General features: G+C 45.6%; 1 protein-coding gene across 7 annotated transcripts in view; it reads left to right on the top strand.

The window, feature by feature from the left end:
• fars2 (phenylalanyl-tRNA synthetase 2, mitochondrial) overlaps positions 1-19632 on the top strand; it is a 628185-nt gene that overhangs the window by 142381 nt on the left and 466172 nt on the right. The window lies entirely within an intron of this gene.

The following is a 19632-nucleotide window of genomic DNA, read 5'->3' as shown; positions in this document are numbered from 1 at the left end:
TACTTGCCGGACCTCCTCAGTTTTTCACCTTTCTCAGATGGTTTGTGTCATGTATGTAGACCATGTATACTAACTGTTAGTCACATAAGGTGTGCCACCAGAGGGCACTGCGGTGGGAGACCTGAGGGTCACCTGCATAGGTGTGCAGGGCCCAGTATAAAAGGCTGCCCACCATGCTTGTGCCTCACTCTGGAGTTACAATAAATGGGACTAAGGTCACAACAGCTCAAGTACAATACTAGACCTCGTGGAGTCATTCATAAGAGTATTAAAGACATAACAACTGGCGACGAGATTACGAACTTTCACGCAAAAATGTCTAACGTTGGTGCATTAGAAAAGTTCTCAGAGGGTGAAGATTGGGAAGCCTTTACGGAGTGACTCGACCAATATTTCATCCCAAATGACCTGTTAGGCGATGATCCGGCCACTCTGGCAGATAAGCGCAGAGCTATCCTGTTGACCAGTTGTGGGTCCGCGATCTATGGCCTTGTCAGGGACTTGCATGCACCAGAGAAAACAACAACCAAGTCTTGCGAGGAGCTGAAAGTGCTAATTTGGGACCAACTCAAACCGAAGGAGAGCATCCTCACGGCCAGGCATCGATTTTATACACACCGCCACCCCGAGGGCCAGGAAATCACGAAGTACGCTGCCGATCTCAGGAGGCTGGCAGGACCGTGTGAATTCGGCACATCCCTCGCCGATGCGTTGCGGGACGTCTTCGTAATTGGCATCGGTCATGAGGCCCTTCTTCAATGTAAAAGTTCAGCTATAACGAGCAAAATGTTGTTGAGCGATGTTGGGTGCAAATTGCAATCAGCCAATGTAGTGGGCGAACACCTAATGGCCGTATATAGGTCTAGCGGGCTACCCATTGCTGTAGCCTGCGTCCCCAGGACCAGAACGATGTATCATAAAGTGTCCCCACAGCTGACAGAACTAGACAAGCACAGAGTAAATGATTCCTGGAGAGCAAAGGCACCGATAATGATGCCCTGCCTCAGATCGATTTAACATTGTAGGCACCCGATAGCATGAACCGCCACGGGCCAGAAACAATAAACTGCGCCTATGCTCGCAGTCGGCTACCGACGCCCACCACCCGGGTGGAAAAGGTGCAGCCCACAAACCCACTCGCCACCACGGAAATGCCCAAGGGCAAAAAGTCACCTGCAATGGCTCCTCCGAACGGGTCCTGGACCAGCCAGAATCCCAAACTAGAGAGTGTTCACAGCGGTGCCCTCAAGGAAGGCGAGTCAGCAGTCCCCTGAGGCAATCCCACCGTCGCTTAAAGACGAAACGCTCACTCGCTCAGACCGCTTCCCAGGGAGCAGCAGCGACACTGTGCAAACAAAAAGGACAGGGCGGTCACAGACACATCAGCTGTCTTTAGGCCTGCCCAACACTAGGGGTAATGGCAAGAGCCCTGAGCTCCGGCAACTCGAGCAAAATAAGTTCACCTCGCCCACAGACCCACTAGCATGGGGTGCTGTGCCGCCACCAGACGACCCGAATCTCATCCGGCCGTGCTGGAACTAGACTGTCCTTGTGTACCTGTACTGATATACCTGTACTGGTCATGTAAATGTACCACACAAAAGGAAATGCAACTGTAATCCACCCAACAAATGTGCCAAGATGTAAATATAAAACTTGCATGTAATGGGCCATTAGCATGATCTTTGGGAGAGAATGGAGTAGTCATGAACTCACAACCAGAAACCACTGGGACCTCCACTGACAACAAATCTCACTACCAACCCACCCAAGCTGGAAGCGACCCTCCAATGGTCAACCAGGAAGAGCAAAGCCCAGATCACCGTCAATGTACAAGTCAATTTGCATTGAAGACTTGAGAGGGAATTGATGTCATGTATGTAGACCATGTATACTAACTGTATAGTTACATAAGGTGTGCCACCAGAGGGCATTGCGGTGGGAGACCTGAGGATCACCTGCATAGGTGTGCAGGGCCCAGTATAAAAGGCTGCCCACCATGCTTGTGCCTCACTCTGGAGTTACAATAAATGGGACTAAGGTCACGACAGCTCAAGTACTAGACCTCATGGAGTCATTCATAAGAGTATTAAAGACATAACAATCTGTGACACCATCTTCTGCAAAGATGAAAATAGAACTTTTTAAGAGAAGGTCCTTTTGCTCACACACACACATATTAGTCGCATTTACAAATGTTATTGCAGTGCATAAATATAAATATAAATAAAAATTTAAATAAAAATATTACTTGCAGTAACTGCTTGTCCGAGGTCCTGCCACTTCTTTTTGAGCTATGCGCCGCTTCTCGGGGTAATGGACAATGAATTAAACTCTTCTGCAACTTGGTTCCAAACTTTTGCGAGTACAGAGGGTTTCAGTTTCTTTTAGCCCATTCCCCCTTTGTTTTCAAGCACATCCCATCTCCTCTCAATTATGTTTACCAGGGGCTCAATTTCTTCTGCTGAAAATCTCTTGGCCCTTACAGCTTCCCCTTCCCTTTCTCATTCTCTGTCCCTTTCTCCTTCTCTGTCTTTTGAAGCTTTAATTCTGATCTTCAAATCCAGCTCTGATACCAACGGGTTCTCACTGTTGATCCAGATTAGGCAGACACGTCACGTGTAGAAAGTGTTTTTTTCCAGTGCATGTGCAGAGATTTTTTGGCGCACACTACAAGCTCTGCCCCCAGAATTATCTTCACGTAGTGCGGTGCCAAAAATAACTTTCGCTTTGGCGAAACTAATGTTTTTTTTGGCGCAAACGGGGGAAAAAAACGTACATTATTGTACTTGGGTGCCAAAAATCGTGAAGGTTGAAAATAGGGGCCTTTATAGGGTAGATACAGAGAAAGTATTTCCTCTGGTGGGGGAATCCAGAAGGGCAAAATCTTAAAATTAGAGCTAGGCCATTTAGGAGTGAAATCAGGATGTACTTTTTCACACAAAGGATAGTGGAAATTCCCCCAAAAGGTTGTGGATGCTGGACCAATTGAAATTTTCAAGACTGGAGAGCGATAGATTTTTGTTAGGTAAGGGTATCAAGGGATATGGAACAAAGGCGGGTAAATGGAGTTGAGGTGCAGATCGGCCATGATCTAATTTAATAGCGGAACAGGCTTGAGGGGCTGAACAGCCTATTCCAAGCTCATGGTCTACAGGGCTGTAGTAATACCCGCCCTCCTGTATGGATCAGAGATATGGACGATGTACAGAAGACACCTCAAGTCGCTGGAGATATATCACCAACGATGTCTCCGCAAGATCCTGCAAAAATCCCTGGGAGGACAGGCGCACCATCAGTGTCCTCGACCAGGCTAACATTCCCAGCATTGAAGCACTGACCACACTTGATCAGTTTCACTGGGCAGGCCCCATAGTTCACATGCCAGACACAAGACTCCCTAAGTAATTGCTCTGTGCGGAGCTCCTTCATGGCAAACGAGCCAAAGCTGGGCAGCGGAAACGTTAGAGTCACCCTCAAAGCCTCCCTGGTAAAGTGCGACATCAGCACTGACACCTGGGAGTCCCTGGCCAAAGACCGCCCTGAGTGGAGAAAGTGCATCCGGGAGGGCGTAGAGCTCTTCGAATCTCAATGCCGCGAGCGTGAAGAGGTCAGGCGCAGGCAGCAGAAGGAGCATGCGGCAAATCAGTCCCACCCCCCCCCCTTCCCCCGACGAATGTCTGTCCCACCTGTGACAGGGTCTGTGGCTCTTGTATTGGACTGTTCAGCCTCCAAAGAATTCACTTTGGGAGTGAAAGCAAGTCTTACTCGATTCCGAAGGACTGCCTATGATGATGATTCCTATCTTTTTAAAATTAAGTCCGGAAGGATGAAGTCAACCGTGGTTGATAAACTCTGGCTTTCATCACTGCTCTCACATATCTAAGGCTTGCATGTAAGAAGGCATTGGCCACCTATATCATTATGGTACCACACAGATGGGCAGTAACGTGACAGTATTGCATAACATTAGGCAGTTTGCCTGGGAAGAATTGGTGAAGCAAGTTGGCTGCATTGGTAATCGACTCACCACATTTGCTGGAATACAGAAACTTCCTTTTCACAGTTTTGTGATATTTCCATTCAGAGTATCCTTCATTCTCTAGAAATAAATGTTTTAGAGTATTGGGGCCAGCATCTAATTCCACAGTGGCTGAAAATAGAAAATTCTGAAAATGGAAAATTATGTAAATGTGTTAGCGAACATATTACTGTTTATAAAATACATTATTTGAATATCATCCTCTTTTCCAGTAATTTTGTGTGTAGTAATATAGTAGGTTGCATAACTTAATTTTCTATGTTTTAAAGAAATACATTTTTATGTTTTGCCCTACAAAGTGATGTCATGAAATTAAGTACACTTTGTATTTTGCAATGCAGGAATTGTTTGTTTAAATCAGCTTACATTGATATAGTGCCTTTCAGATAGAAATAATCCCAAGGTGTTTCACAGAGGTATAAAATAAAAAAATTAACACTGAACCAAAAAGGGATGTTGGGAAGGTTTAAAGAGGCTGGTTTAAAGAAGAGTCTTAAAGGAGGAGAGGGAGCTTGAGAGGCAGAGGAGTTTAGGGAGTGTAGGGCCTAGGCATTGCAACCAATGGTGAACCGAAGGGAAGGAGGGATCCACAAGAGGTAGGGTTGCCAACTCTGGTTGGAAACATATCTGGAGGTTTGATCATGTGATGTTCAAATCACATGGCATCTGACCATGATGTCTGATCAGGTTATCCCAGATCATATGACATCTACAATCTGTTATTGCATTTCTCTCCCTCTGGTTTGGACTCGGGATGTGTGTTAAGGTGACAACTCTGAACTAGGACCCACAGTCGTAACTGATCTGTACTTGGACTTCACGCACAAAAACTGGGTGACACAGACCAACCTGAACCAAATCAAGAGATCGCACAAAGGGCAGTGGGCGTGGTGTTTGGGGCACTTCTCAGGGGCACATTGTTCTAAACTCAGCTCAGCACCAATATTTCTAAACCACTCCCTGAGCCCCCCTTGGTGTGCTTGTGCTGGTGCTCACTCCTGCAACTCCATTCCCAACGAGATCCTTTTATATTCTTCCTTTTCAGATATTTATCCCGTTCCTTTTTAAAGGATGCTCTTCTAGTCTCTACCTCAATAGTCACTTGTGGTGAAGCCCTCAATTAAAGAACCTTCCTGTTCCCTTCCCCCAGCGAGAATCCTCTGCCCCGGTCTCCTTGTTCACCCACCAGTAGAAACATTCACTGTTTACCCACAGTACAGTTCCCAAGTTTAATTCACCTCTTCAGTAGCTGCTCTTCCCATGGCACTGCTTCCAGTTACCACGTTGCTGCTGCTCAAGGCTCAGCAGAAAATGCTAGGCCCCACACTCTTTCTCTTTCCCCTCCCTCCCCCCCCCCCCCCACCCCCAAGGTGTTCCCAGTTCTCTTCTCTCCCCCTGACTTTCCCCATTCTCCCTATCTTCCCGACCTCCCTTCCTCGTTCATCCTCTCCCCAAACCCCTTCTCCCTTTCTTTCCCGAGCCCCCAGTCCCTGGTTTCCGCTCTGTCTCTCTCTCCATCCTGAGCCGTATTCCCCTGACCCATCTCTCCACCCCCTAACCCGCTTTCCCCACTCGTCCTCTCGCTCGCCAACCCAACCCCCATTCCCCAGTCTTCTGCTCTCCACCCATCCCCTGACCCCATTCTCTTTCTGTCTCCGCCCCTCCCCTCCCATTCTCCCTCTCTCCCTGGCCTCGTATTCTCGTGCTCTCTCCCTCAATCCATTCCCTGATCCCCATTCCCCAGTCACACACTCTCCCCTCTTCTAGTCTCCTGATCTTAGTCTTCCTCTGTCCTCTCTATTCCCCAGTCTTTTCCTCTCCTCTAGATCCACCCACCAACTCCCGCTTCCTGAGCCCCTCATTGATTCCCAACAGTTCTAGGTACACCAATTCTCTTCAATGGCACAGGTGAAGTGGGGGCGGGGGGTGGTGGGATTGGTTGTAATGGGAGAACAAATACGTCACCAGCTGCTGCGGCGGGAAATTTCAAGTGCAATCACCCTAGAGATCCATGATTAATCCTGAGAGATTCCTCGATGATCTGGGAGAGTTGGCAACCCAATCAAGTGGCCAGAGTGAAACCTGTGAATTTTATATGGTTATTTGACCAAGTAAATTCATTTTATCACTGCTGTATCCAATCCTGTTTAGTTTTTTCCTCCAAGCCAATTGTCTTTTACCATTTCAGATACAACTAAAGAAATCTATAGTATGATCCAATAATGATACATGTGCAGCTCGACATCTTCAAATGTTTCATGTGGGGCTCTGTTAAGTTATTAATGTTTCTTTTGTCAATTGAAGTATATAGTTGATCTCTCCATGCAGCTGCAAAATTTTCTTAAGTTGCACTTAAGTGTATTGCAGTAAAGTTCAGTAATATTAACAGATCTTTTGTCCATATTGTACTATACAGCAGTGCCAGAAATATCACTTGTGTTGCTTCGTGAAGAATTAAAAACATCACCAGGGATTAAATATGCAATTGATATTGCAAATTCTGACATTTGTTGCAAAAAATTAAAATTAAATGTATTGACTCAAGCTTGTCATTGGTAATAAAATCAGGTTTGAATCTAACTTGTAGAACTGGTGTTGTAAAGGATCAAAATATTGAAATATATCTAACTTCCTGGGTGGAGGAGGGCAGTCATTTACTTTGTATCCTAAAAATTGAATTCAATATTTGTTTTGTTACGCATTGGAACATTCTTTACATTTTAAAAGAAAAGGGCAGAGACATGAAGAAAGACCCTGCCAATTATCTTTAGCTCGATGCAAACACTATTGTTGCAGAGTAGTCTACATTAACGTAAATAAAGTATCTTGCATTGAAATAATGTATTTTCAGGTAACTGGCTAATTTGGCTCAGGGCATGATATTTTCGCCTCTGGGATCTGGATTTGAATGAAGTCCAGACAGATTGAATAAAAGTCTGGTTTCCCTACTAGCTGTTGGAGTACTACATGAAATGCTGTGGGGAAGTTTCAACACAATTCTTGGCTGGTGAGGGCCCTCAGCATAAAACTGTCCATATTATTGCCACAAATTATAGTAAATCTCACTCAAAGAGCTCAGAAGATTGGCCTGGTATGTGAAATGGATTTAAATCACACAGGTACATTAGAAGGTTGCCATTATTGGTTGTCCAAAGCAGCAATGGTCCCAGCACTCATATTCCTCTCCTTGATGCACACGACAAACTCAACCTAAATGAGTAAAATAAATAGTATATTTTGAATTTTTTTTCTCCATTTTTGCCAAGCACTTTACATTGTGTAACATTTTATTTTCCTTTTCATTGTTTAGTTTGGCGTCTTCTTTATCCAGGTTTTCTTTATTTTTGCCAATAAATGCTTATCATCTTTATTCATTATTTTATAGTCAGGTCCATCTTGTATCACTCCTGGCCCACTTCCATGGCTCTCTTGTTCTGAACCAGGAGTGTGTGGGGATTTCAGTATAGTAGTTGAATCTCCGCAATCTTTCTCTTACTAAGTGTCTCATCTCCACTCAAAACCCTCTTATATAGCTATGAGTCATCAGTGTGAATTTAGCTGTCATATAATCTTGACCTATTGATTTTTTTTTTGTTCAAATTTAGACACACACACAAACAATGGACACATTATCTCAGTTAATAAGTTGAAAGACTCAATATTTAACATCAATTACGGTGCAATGAGGAGTGTGGGTAAACCTATAATTGGAACTTCTTATGAGTGCTTCTTACCATCTTGTGCTCGTGTTTCATTGCTGTATACATAAGAACATAAGAAATAGGAGCAGGAGTAGGCCATTTGGCCAAGATCCTCAAGCCTGCTCCGCCATTCAATAAGATCATGGCTGATCTAATCATGGACTCAGCTCCACTTCCCTGCCCGCTCCCCATAACCTTTTACTCCCTTATCGCTCAAAAATCTGTCTATCTCCGCCTTCAATATATTCACTGATCCAGCCTCCACAACTCTCTGGGGCAGAGAATTCCACAGATTTACAATCCTCAGAGAAGAAATTCCTCCTCATCTCAGTTTTAAATGGACGGTCCCTTATTCTAAGACTATGGGCCCAAGTTTCCGCCCTCTGGAAAAACAGTGCATCTCGATAAGGTGCGCCGACTTTCTGGATGAAAAAAGGCGCCGAAAACTTACCTTGTGATTCTCCGGTCTCCTCAGGACGTTTTTGTGCTCGGCATGGCACAGCACAAGGGGTCGGGGGCGGAGCCAGGTCCCGGCGCTGAAAACTGTGCTGGGACCTCTGCACATGTGCGCTAGAGTGTGCATGCATGTGCAGTAGCTCCAGGCCCCCGAGGCTGCATGGGAGGGGCCCGACCCTAGCTCGGACCTCCCTCTCGTTCAGCTCCCCCCCTCCTCCCTCACTCCCGTTCAGCCTTCCCCCCTCTTCTCCCCCCACTCTTCTTCCCCCCCCCCCGTCCCCCTGTTGTCGGCGGGGCCCGTCTGACATCTCGCCCCACCCAAAGTGTCGTCGTCGTTGGCAGTCCGGCCCTGCCCGGCCGTTCAGCCTCTTCCCCCCCCCCTCCTCTCTTTCCCCTCCCTCCCTCCCTCCTCTCTCTCCCCCTCCCCTCCCTCCCTCCCTCCCTCCCTCCCTCCTTCTCCCCTCCTCTCCCTCCCTCCCTTCTTCCTTCTCCCCTCCTCTCCCCTCTCCCTCTCCCTCCTCCTCTCCCTCCCCCTCTCCCTCCCCTCCCTCCCCCTCCTCCCTCTCTCCCCTCACCCCTCGCTGTCAGAAACACAGACACTGACAGAGGCAGAGGCAGAGAGAGAGACACTAGGGGCCCGTCCCAGCACGCTGTTGGAGGGCTCCCGGTGCTGCAGTAGGTGAGTGGAAATAATTTTTTATTGATTGATTGATTTTTTAATTATTTTTTTTATATTTAATTTTTAAATTTTTTTTTGATTGATTTATTGTCATTTATTATTGATGATGACTCTTTATTTGTAAAAGTGAAGTGTTTAATGTTTATAAACTTTCCTCCCCCTCCTCTATCTTTCGTTCCCTACGCCTGATTTATAAGTATAGGCAAGGTTTTAATGAGCATACAAAAATCTATACTTACTCCATTCTAAGTTAGTTTGGAGTAAGTTTTCGCTGCCTAAACTTGCAAAACAGCTGTAAGTGGCTGGACACGCCCCCTTTTGAAAAAAAAATCGAATCTAAAATGAAACTATTCGAACTGACGAGAACTGGAGCAAACTAAATGCCGAGAATTGCAATTTCTAAGATGCTTCATTCTAAACTAGTTGCTCCAAAAAAATAGGAGCAACTCAGGCTGAAACTTGAGCCCAATGTCCCCTCGTTTTAGTTTCCCCTATGAGTGGAAATATCCTCTCTGCATTCACCTTGTCGAGGCCCCTCAGTATCTTATACGTTTCGATAAGATCACCTCAATCTTCTGAACTCCAATGTAGAAAGGCCCAACCTACTTAACCTATCCTCATACGTCAGCTCCCTCATCTCCGGAATCAACCTCGTGAACCTTCTTTGAACAGCCTCCAATGCAAGTATATTCTTCCTTAAATACAGAGACCAAAACTGTACATAGTACGCCAGCTGTGGCCTCACCAATACCCTGTACAGCTGCAGCAGGACTTCTCTGCTTTTATACTCTATCCCCCTTGCAATAAAGGCCAAGATTCCATTGGCTGTCCTGACCACTTGCTGAACCTGCATACTAACCTTTTGTGTTTCATGCACAAGTACCCCTAGGTCCCACTGTACTGCTGCATTTTGCAATTTCCCCCCATTTAAATTATAATTTGCTTTTCTATTATTTCTGCCAAAAGGATAACCTCACATTTTCCCACATTATACTCCATCTGCAAAGTTTTTGCCCTCTTATTTAGCCTGTCTATATCCCTTTGCAGATTTGCTTTCCCACCCATCTTTGTATCATCAGCAAACTTGGCTACATTACACTCGGTCCCTTCATCCAAGTCATTAATATAGATTGTAAATAGTTGAAGACCCAGCACCGATCCCTGCGGCACCCCACTAGTCACTATTTGAAAACCGGAAAATAACCTATTTATCCCGACTCTCTGTTTTCTTTTAGTGAGCCAATCCTCTATCCATGCCAATATATTACCCCCAACTCCGTGAGCTTTTATCTTGTGCAGTAACCTCTTATGTGGCACCTTATCGAATGCCTTCTGGAAATCCAAATACACCACATCCACTGGTTCCCTCTTATCCACCCTGTTCATTACATCCTCAAAGATCTCCAGCAAATTTGTCAAACATGATTTCCCTTTCATAAAACCATGCTGACTCTGCTTGATTGAATCATGCCTTTCCAAATATCCATAATAATGGACTCCAGCATTTCCCAATGACAAATGTTAGGCTATGGTCTATAGTTTCCTGCTTTTTGTCTGTCCCTTTTTTAAATAGGGGTGTAACATTTGCGATTTCCAAATCTGCTGGGACCGCCCCAGAATCCAAGGAATTTTAGTAGATTACAACCAATGCATCCACTATCTTTGCAGCCACTTCTCTTAAGACCCTAGGATGTGAGCCATCAGGTCTAGGAGACTTGTCCGCTTTAGTCCCATTATTTTACCTAGTACGACTTCATTAGTGATAGTGCTTGTATTAAGTTCCTCCCTCCATATAGCCCTTTGATTATCCACTATTGGGATGTTTTTAGCATCTTCTACTGTGAAGACCGATACAAAATATTTGTTCTACGTCTCTGCCATTTCCCTGTTCTCCATTATTAATTCCCCCATCTCATCCTCTAGGGGACCAACATTTACTTTGGTCAGTCTTTTCCTTTTTATGTATCTGTAGAAACTCTTACTCTCTGTTTTTATATTTTGTGCTAGTTTACTTTCATAATCTTTCTTCCCTCTCAATCATTTTTGTAAAGTCCTGTCCCCTCAGAACAGATTCACACGAGGCATGTAGTGAAGTCAAGGTCACTCTGGACCTGCACCTTTATTTCACAGCTCAAGAATGCTGCACTTGCCTGAGACCTGCCCTTATATACCTGCAGGAGGGGTCAAAACTAAAAATCATGGTTTAAAAACTAGTATTAAAACACTCTACCTAAATGCACGCAGCATTCGAAATAAAGTAAATGAGTTGACGGCACAAATCATTACAAATGGGTATGATTTGGTGGCCATTACAGAAACGTGGTTGCAGGGGGGGGCCAAGACTGGGAATTAAACATACAGGGGTATCTGACAATTCGGAAGGATAGACAAGAAGGGAAAGGAGGTGGGGTAGTTCTGTTAATAAAGGATGATATCATTGTGGGTGGAGATTAGAGATAGTAAGGGGAAAAAGTCACTGGTGGGCGTAGTTTATAGGCCCCCAAATAATAACTTCACGGTGGGGCGGACAATAATCAAGGGAATAATAGAGGCGTGTGAAAAAGGAACAGCAGTAATCATGGGGGATTTTAACCTACACATTGATTGGTCAAATCAAATCGCACGGGGTAGCCTGGAGGAGGAATTCATAGAATGCATACGGGATTGTTTCTTAGAACAGTATGTTACAGAACCTACAAGGGAGCAAGCTATCTTAGATCTGGTCCTGTGTATTGAGACAGGAATAATAAACGATCTCCTGGTAAAAGATCCTCTCGGAATGAGTGATCACAGTATGGTTGAATTTGTAATACAGATTGAGGGTGAGGAAGTAGTGTCTCAAACGAGCATACTATGCTTAAACAAAGGGGACTACAGTGGGATGAGGGCAGAGTTGGCTAAAGTAGACTGGGAACATAGACTAAATGGTGGCGCAATTGAGGAACAGTGGAGGACGTTTAAGGAGCTCTTTCATAGTGCGCAACAAAAAATATATTCCAGTGAAAGAGAAGGGATAACCAGCCATGGATAACCAAGGAAATAAAGGAGAGTATCAAATTAAAAACCAATGCGTCTCAGGTGGCCAAGGTTAGTGGGAAACTAGAAGATTGGGAACATTTTAAACGACAGCAAAGTATGACTAAGAAAGCAATAAAGAAAGGAAAGATAGATTACGAAAGTAAACTTGCGCAAAACATAAAAACAGATAGTAAAAGCTTTTACCGATATATAAAAAGGAAAAGAGTGACTAAAGTAAATGTTGGTCCTTTAGAAGATGAGAAAGGGGATTTAGTAATGGGAAATGTGGAAATGGCTGAGACCTTAAACAATTATTTTGCTTCGGTCTTCACAGTGGAAAACACAAAAACCATGCCAAAAATTGCTGGTCACGGGAATGTGGGAAGGGAGGACCTTTAGACAATCACTATCACTCAGGAGGTAGTGCAGGACAGGCGAATGGGATTCAAGGTAGACAAGTCCCATGGTCCTGATGAAATGCATCCCAGGGTATTAAAAGAGATGGCAGAAGTTATAGCAGATGCATTGGTTATAATCTACCAAAATTCTCTGGACTCTGGGGAGGTACCAGTGGGTTGGAAAGTAGCTAATGTAACGCCTCTGTTTAAAAAAGGGGGCAGACAAAAGGCAGGTAACTATAGGCCGATTAGTTTAACATCTGTAGTGGGGAAAATGCTTGAGGCTATCATTAAGGAAGAAACAGCGGGACATCTAGATAGGAATAGTGCAATCAAGCAGACGCAACATGGATTCATGAAGGGGAAATCATGTTTAACTAATTTACTGGAATTCTTTGAAGATATAATGAGCATGGTGGATAGAGGTGTACCGATGGATGTGGTGTATTTAGATTTCCAAAAGGCATTCGATAAGGTGCCACACAAAAGGTTACTACAGAAGATAAAGGTATGCGGAGTCAGCAGAAATGTATTAGCATGGATCGAGAATTGGCTGGCTAACAGAAAGCAGAGAGTTGGGATAAATGGGTCCTTTTCAGGTTGGAAATCGGTGGTTAGTGGTGTGCCACAGGGATCGGTGCTGGGACCACAACTGTGTACAATATACATAGATGACCTGGAGGAGGGGACAGAGTGTAGTGTAACAAAATTTGCAGATGACACAAAGATTAGTGGGGAAGCGGGTTGTGTAGAGGACACAGAGAGGCTGCAAAGAGATTTAGATAGGTTAAGTGAATGGGCGAAGGTTTGTCAGATGGAATACAATGTCGGAAAATGTGAGGTCATCCACCTTGGGAGAAAAAAACAGTAAAAGGGAATATTATTTGAATGGGGAGAAATTACAACAGGCTGCGGTGCAGAGAGACCTGGGGGTCCTTGTGCATGAATCCCAAAAAGTTAGTTTGCAGATACAGCAGGTAATCAGGAAGGCGAATGGAATGTTGGCCTTCATTGCAAGAGGGATGGCGTACAAAAGCAGGGAGGTCCTGTTGCAACTGTACAGGGTATTGGTGAGGCCGCACCTGGAGTACTGCGTGCAGTTTTGGTCACCTTACTTAAGGAAGGATATACTAGCTTTGCAGGGGGTACAGAGACGATTCACTGGGCTGATTCCGGAGATGAGGGGGTTACCTTATGATGATAGATTGAGTAGACTGGGTCTTTACTCGTTGGAGTTCAGAAGGATGAGGGGTGATCTTATAGAAACATTTAAAATAATGAAAGGGATAGACAAGATAGAGGCAGAAAGGTTGTTTCCACTAGTCGGGGAGACTAGAACTAGGGGGCACAGCCTCAAAATACGGGGGAGCCAATTTAAAACCGAGTTGAGAAGGAATTTCTTCTCCTAGAGGGTTGTGAATCTGTGGAATTCTCTGCCCAGGGAAGCAGTTAAGGCTAGCTCATTGAATGTATTCAAATCACAGATAGATAAATTTTTAACCAATAAGGGAATTAACGGGTATGGGGAGCAGGCGGGTAAGTGGAGCTGAGTCCACGGCCAGATCAGCCATGATCTTTTTGAATGGCGGAGCAGGCTCGAGGGGCTAGATGGCCTACTCCTGTTCCTAATTTTTATGTTATGTTCTTATGTCTGTCCACCAGGTGTGGTGCGAGCTCCACATTGTAGTCTGCCTCTGGTACCGCAGTGTTGTTGGTAAATCTGTTTTTGACTTGGTCGACATGCATCCGGCAGGTTTGGCCATTGTCCATTTGTACTACCAGTAGCCTGTTTCCTTCCTTGCCCCTTACTGTCCCTGCAAGCCATTTGGGACCCCTGCCATAGTTTAGTACAAACGCTTTGTCCCCTATCTCATTCCATTTCCCTCTCGAATTTCTGTCATGGTACTTAGTCAGCTTACGGCGCTTTGCCTCAACGATTTCGTGCATGTCTGGGAGGATTAATGAGAGCCTTGTTTTTAAAGTCCTTTTCATCAACAGTTGCGCGGGGGGGATCCCAGTCAGTGAGTGCGTACGAGATCTGTATGCCAGCAGCAGTCGCGACAGGCGACCCTGCAGCGTGGGACCTTGGATTTTAAGCATGCCTTGTTTAATGATTTTCACTGCTCTCTCCGCATGGCCGTTGGAGGCCGGCTTGAACGGTGCCGTCTTGACGTGAATTATGCCGTGGTCAATTATAAAGTCTTGGAATTCTGCGCTGGTGAAGCACGGACCATTGTTATTGACCAATATGTCAGGGATTCCGTGCGTTGCAAACATGGTTGCGAGGCTCTCCACAGTGGTGGAGGTTGTGCTCGAGTTTAAAATGGTGCATTCGATCCACTTTGATAATGCATCTACAACTACTAGGAACATTTTACCCATGAATGGGCCCGCATAGTCTACGTGCACCCGCGACCACGGTTTGGTAGGCCAGGGCCAGGGGCTCAGTGGAGCCTCCCTGGGGACATTGCTGAGTTGGGCACAAATGGTGCATCTTCGGACGCAGAGCTCCAAGTCAACGTCAATACCAGGCCACCAGACATGGAATCTGGCTATGGCCTTCATGAGAACGATCCCCGGGTACTCACGGTGGAGCTCCCGGACAAATGCCTCTCTGCCTTGCAGAGGCATGACTACTCGGCTGCCCCACATCAGGCAGTCTGCTTGCAGTGATAGCTCATGCATGTGCCTGTGAAAGGATTTTAATTCCTCGGGTCAGGCATCGCGAGCCTCTGCCCAGTCACCGGTTAGGACAATCTTTTTACTAAGGATAACATGGGGTCGCTGGCCGTCCAGGCTCTGATTTGTCGAGCCGTCATGGGTGAACCTGTGGACTCAAAGGCATTGATTGCCATGACTATCTGACAGTCCTGTTCGTCAGACCCTTCCGTGGTCACCAGGAGTAGCCTGCTGAGCGCGTCGGCACAGTTGTCTGTGCCTGGTCTGTGCCTTATGGTGTAGTCGTAGGACACCAGCATGAACTGTTGAATTCGCGCCAAGGCGTTGGCGTTTATTGCCTTGCTCTCGGATAGGAGGGACGTGAGGGGCTTGTGGTCGGTTTCTAACGCGAACTTGGCCCCGAAAAGGTATTGGTGCATCTTTTTGACACCGTACACGCACGCGAGCGCCTCCTTCTCTACCATTCCGTACCCGCACTCCGCCTGCGAAAGTGACCTGGAGGCATAAGCTATGGGTTGTAATTTGCCCGCACTATTGGCATGTTGCAAAACGCACCCGACCCCATACGCTGACGCATCGCATGTGAGAACTAGCTTTTTACCTGGGTCAAAGAAAGTCAAAACACTGTTGGAACACAGAAGGTTGCGTGCCTTATTGAAGGTGCGTTCCTGGGCCTCCCCCCAAAACCAATCGCACCTCTTCCTGAGTAGCACGTGGAGAGGCTCCAGCAGCGTGTTTAAGTTCTGCATAAAGTTTCCAAAGTAATTGAGTAGCCCGAGAAAGACGCGCAGTTCTGAGATATTCCGGGGCTTGGGTGCTAGGCGAATTGCTTTTGTTTCGGATTTTGTTGGGTGGATTCCAACAGCGGCAATCCTTCTGCCCAAAAATTCAACCTCGGGTGCGAGAAACAGGCACTTGGATTTCTTGACTCGTAGGCCGACCCGATCCAACCGCTTTCGTACTTCCTCCAAATTACGGAGATGGGAGTCGGTGTTCCTGCCCGTGATAAGTATGTCGTCTTGAAATACAACCGTCCCCGGGATGGACTTGAGCAGACTCTCCATGTTGCGCTGGAATATAGCAGCTGCCGACCTGATGCCGAATGGGCATCGATTGTACTTGAAAAGGCCTCGATGTGTGTTAATGGTGGTGAGTAGCTTGGATTCCTTGGTCAATTCTTGCGTCATATACGCAGATGTGAGGTCTAATTTTGAGAAAAGTTTACCTCCAGCCAATGTGGCAAATAAGTCCTCCGCTCTGGGCAGCAGGTACTGATCCTGTAGGGAGACTCTGTTTATGGTAGATTTGTAGTCCCCACAGATTCGTACGGATCCATCAGGCTTCATGACTGGGACGATGGGACTTGCCCAGTCGCTACATTCCACAGGTGATATAATGCCTTCCCACAGAAGCCTGTCTCGTTCGTGTTCAATCTTTTCCCTCATCACATAGGGTACAGCTCTGGCCTTGTGATGGACCCGTCTAGCATCCTGTGTGATGTAGATTTTGAATTTGGCCCCTTTGAAAGTGCCCACACCTGGCTGAAAGAGATGTTCAAATCGCTTTATAACTGTTGAGCAGGAGGTCCGTTCCTCTAATGACATGGTATGGACATCATCCCATTTCCAGTTTAGTTTTGCCAGCCACCTTCTCCCCAGCAGTGCTGGGGTGTCTCCGGGGACAATCCACAGGGGAAGTCGGTTCACTGTCCCTTTGTGTGTGACAGAGAGCATGGCGCTGCCGAGGACTGGTACGATTTCTTTGGTATAGGTCCTTAGTTTGGTGTCGCGCCCTTGTGAGTTTTGGTCTGTCTCTTTTATGCGGCCACAGTTCAAATTGTTGAGCGTCCATGAGAGATTGACTCGCTCCCATATCCAGCTCCATGTTGACAGATATCCCGTTGAGTAGGACCCTCATCATTATAGGAGGCGTCCTGTTGTAGAAGCAGCGGCCATTGATCGTGTTGACCCGCTGTACATCGGTGTCCAGGGTACTGTCCCCACCGTCTTCTGGTCTGCTTTCCGACCCATCCGATTCGTATACCAACCGAGCTGCACATGCGGGCCAAATGCCCTGTATATTCACAATTTCTGCAAACGGCCTGCTGAAATCGACATCCCCTTGACGAGTGCCCACCCCCACATCTCCAGCACAGACCTGTTTCATTGTTCAAAGAGTTCCCAAAGAATGAGCTGCGTCTGGCTGATCTCTCGAGCTTCTCTCAGTTTGTCGTTGATTGCTCGCATTGTTGGTTGATGAGGTGTGAATGGCTGTTACTGTGGCCCTTGATGGCTTCTGCCTGCTGTTGAGAGCCTGTTCTCCCGGTTTTGTCTGTGTGTGGGGGTAGCAGCTTGTCTAATGCTGTGAACTCCTTGTTCCATTATTTTGTTAGTTGTCGTACCTGCATTGTAAATCAACCTCGTTTCTTCTTCCCCAACCAAGAATGTCTGTGCAACCAGTGCTGCTGCCTCTAAGGTCAGGTTCTTGGTCTTTATGAGCTTTCGGAATATGCCTGCGTGGCCTATTCCTTGAATGAAAAAGTCTCTCAGCATTTCTCTCCTCAGTTCATCGGAGAACTCACATAAACTGGCCAACCTCCGAAGTTCCGCCACGAAGTCGGGTATCCTCTGGCCAACACAGCGTCTGTAGTTGTAGAACTTGTGTCTGGCCATGTGTAGGCTGCTCGCTGGCTTCAGGTGGTCTCTTACCAGTGTGCTCAATTCTTCAAACGACTTGCTTGCTGGATCTCGGGTGCCAACAGATCCTTCATTAAAGCGTATGTTTTCGAGCCACAGCTGGTCAAGAGATGGGCTCTTCTCTTGTCTGCCTTATCGTTGCCTAACCAGTCTTTGGTTACAAAGCTTTGCTGGAGCCTTTCCATAAAGTCCTCCCAATTGTCTCCCGCATTGTACTTTTCATCCCATCCTCGTCGCCACTGTAAAGTCCTGTCCCCCGTTGGTGGTTACAGGTCAAATCTTATTCCTGTCATGTATAGCATGTTAGGATACAGTTATATATAATAATGTAAGATACATGACAATTTTTTTAGTCGTTCTCTACTGGCTTTTAAAAATTTCCCAATCCTCTGGTGTTCCACTAGTCTTGGACATCTTGTATGCCTTTGTTTTCAATCTGATACCCTCCCTTATTTCCTTAGTTACCACAGATCTTACAGTCCCTTCTCTTACAGTCCTTCTTTCTCATTGGGATAAAGTCTTGTTGTGAGTTATGAAATATATCCTTAAGTGTCTGCCACTGCTCATTAACCGTCCCATACTTTAGTCTATTTTCCCAGTCCATTTTAGCCAACTCTGCTCTCATACCTTTGTAGTCTCCTTTATTTAAGCTCAGGACCCTGGTTTGAGAACTAACTTTCTCACCCTCCAACTGAATTTGAAATTCAATTATAATATGGTCACTCATTCCTAGTGGATCTTTTACTACGAGGTAATTTATTAATCCTGCCTCATTACACAGTACTAGATCTAAGATAGCCTGTTCCCTGGTTGGTTCCGCAATGTACTGCTCAAGGAAACTATCCCGGATACACTCTATGAACTCCTCCTCAAGGCTACTCTGGCCAATTTACCTTGTTCAATCAATATGAAGGTTAAAATCACCCATGATTATTGCCGTTCCTTTATTACAAGCCTCCGCTATTTCTAGTATAGCAGGCTCTGCCACTGGCACTGCTGTTAATTTCTTTGTTTCTGAATGTTGGTTCTCCTACTACCTCAGTGAATATGTAAAATTGTGTGGTGCTGAACAACCAATGCCTAAGGTTTGACCTGTGGCTTTTGCTGCGCTAACTAATTCCAGCTGGGATGATGGTACAGGATACTAATTAGCTTCAATATCCTTTGGCCAGTGAGGAGAAAAGTCAACCAGGATTCCTCTCCCTGTTCTCTACACGTTGATGCTTGTGTGGATGTTGAGTAAGGACTATATTACGCTAAGCTGTGAAAGAGCCAAATAACCTCCCAACACTCGCTGTCCAGGTTCACTCATGAAGGATGATACCATACACTACCATGAGGTGCAGCTGCCTTGAGTAGGGGAGAAAGTTGAAGTAAAATGATATAAATTACCATTTTTCAGGTGCGTGTCTAGACAGTGAGTTATTTAACAGTGGTAGTATCACACCTGAACCCATTGCCCAATGTTCACTTTCCAACAGAGGTTCCTGGATAGTGATGAGGAGCATGGACCCTGGCTGATTTTTCTTTGCAATAATCTATAGCCCTTGAGGACAATTTTATTAATCCTCTGTCACCCTAGTTGAGATCAGTCACTGAGTGCTTGGCAAATAACTATCGATGAGCAAGCTGTTATAGTGCATCATTTTCTTAACCGGCTAGGTGTTTTCATTTTATGACATGCTAGTTTGGTAGTCAGGTTCCTCTCTGTACTTCAAATAGGGCTGAAGGAAAACCTAAGTGTGTTCTCACTACTTTAGATAAATTGAGATCAGAGTCTCTGTAGTCTGTCATGAATTCATCATCATCACATTCTTGTGCTGATCCCAGACCTTTAGGCCACCCAGTTATCTGGCAGCTGTTTGACGTATTCTTTACAAATACAAGCTGTAAATTACTGTCATATGTTGTGCACTATAAATTATTATAGCAGGTTGATGTTAAGAGTTTTTCAACTTATTGA

Source organism: Pristiophorus japonicus, chromosome 5 (assembly GCF_044704955.1).
Source record: "Pristiophorus japonicus isolate sPriJap1 chromosome 5, sPriJap1.hap1, whole genome shotgun sequence".
NCBI classification, from domain to species: Eukaryota; Metazoa; Chordata; class Chondrichthyes; family Pristiophoridae; genus Pristiophorus; species Pristiophorus japonicus.
This window is presented reverse-complemented; position numbering and strand designations above follow the sequence as displayed.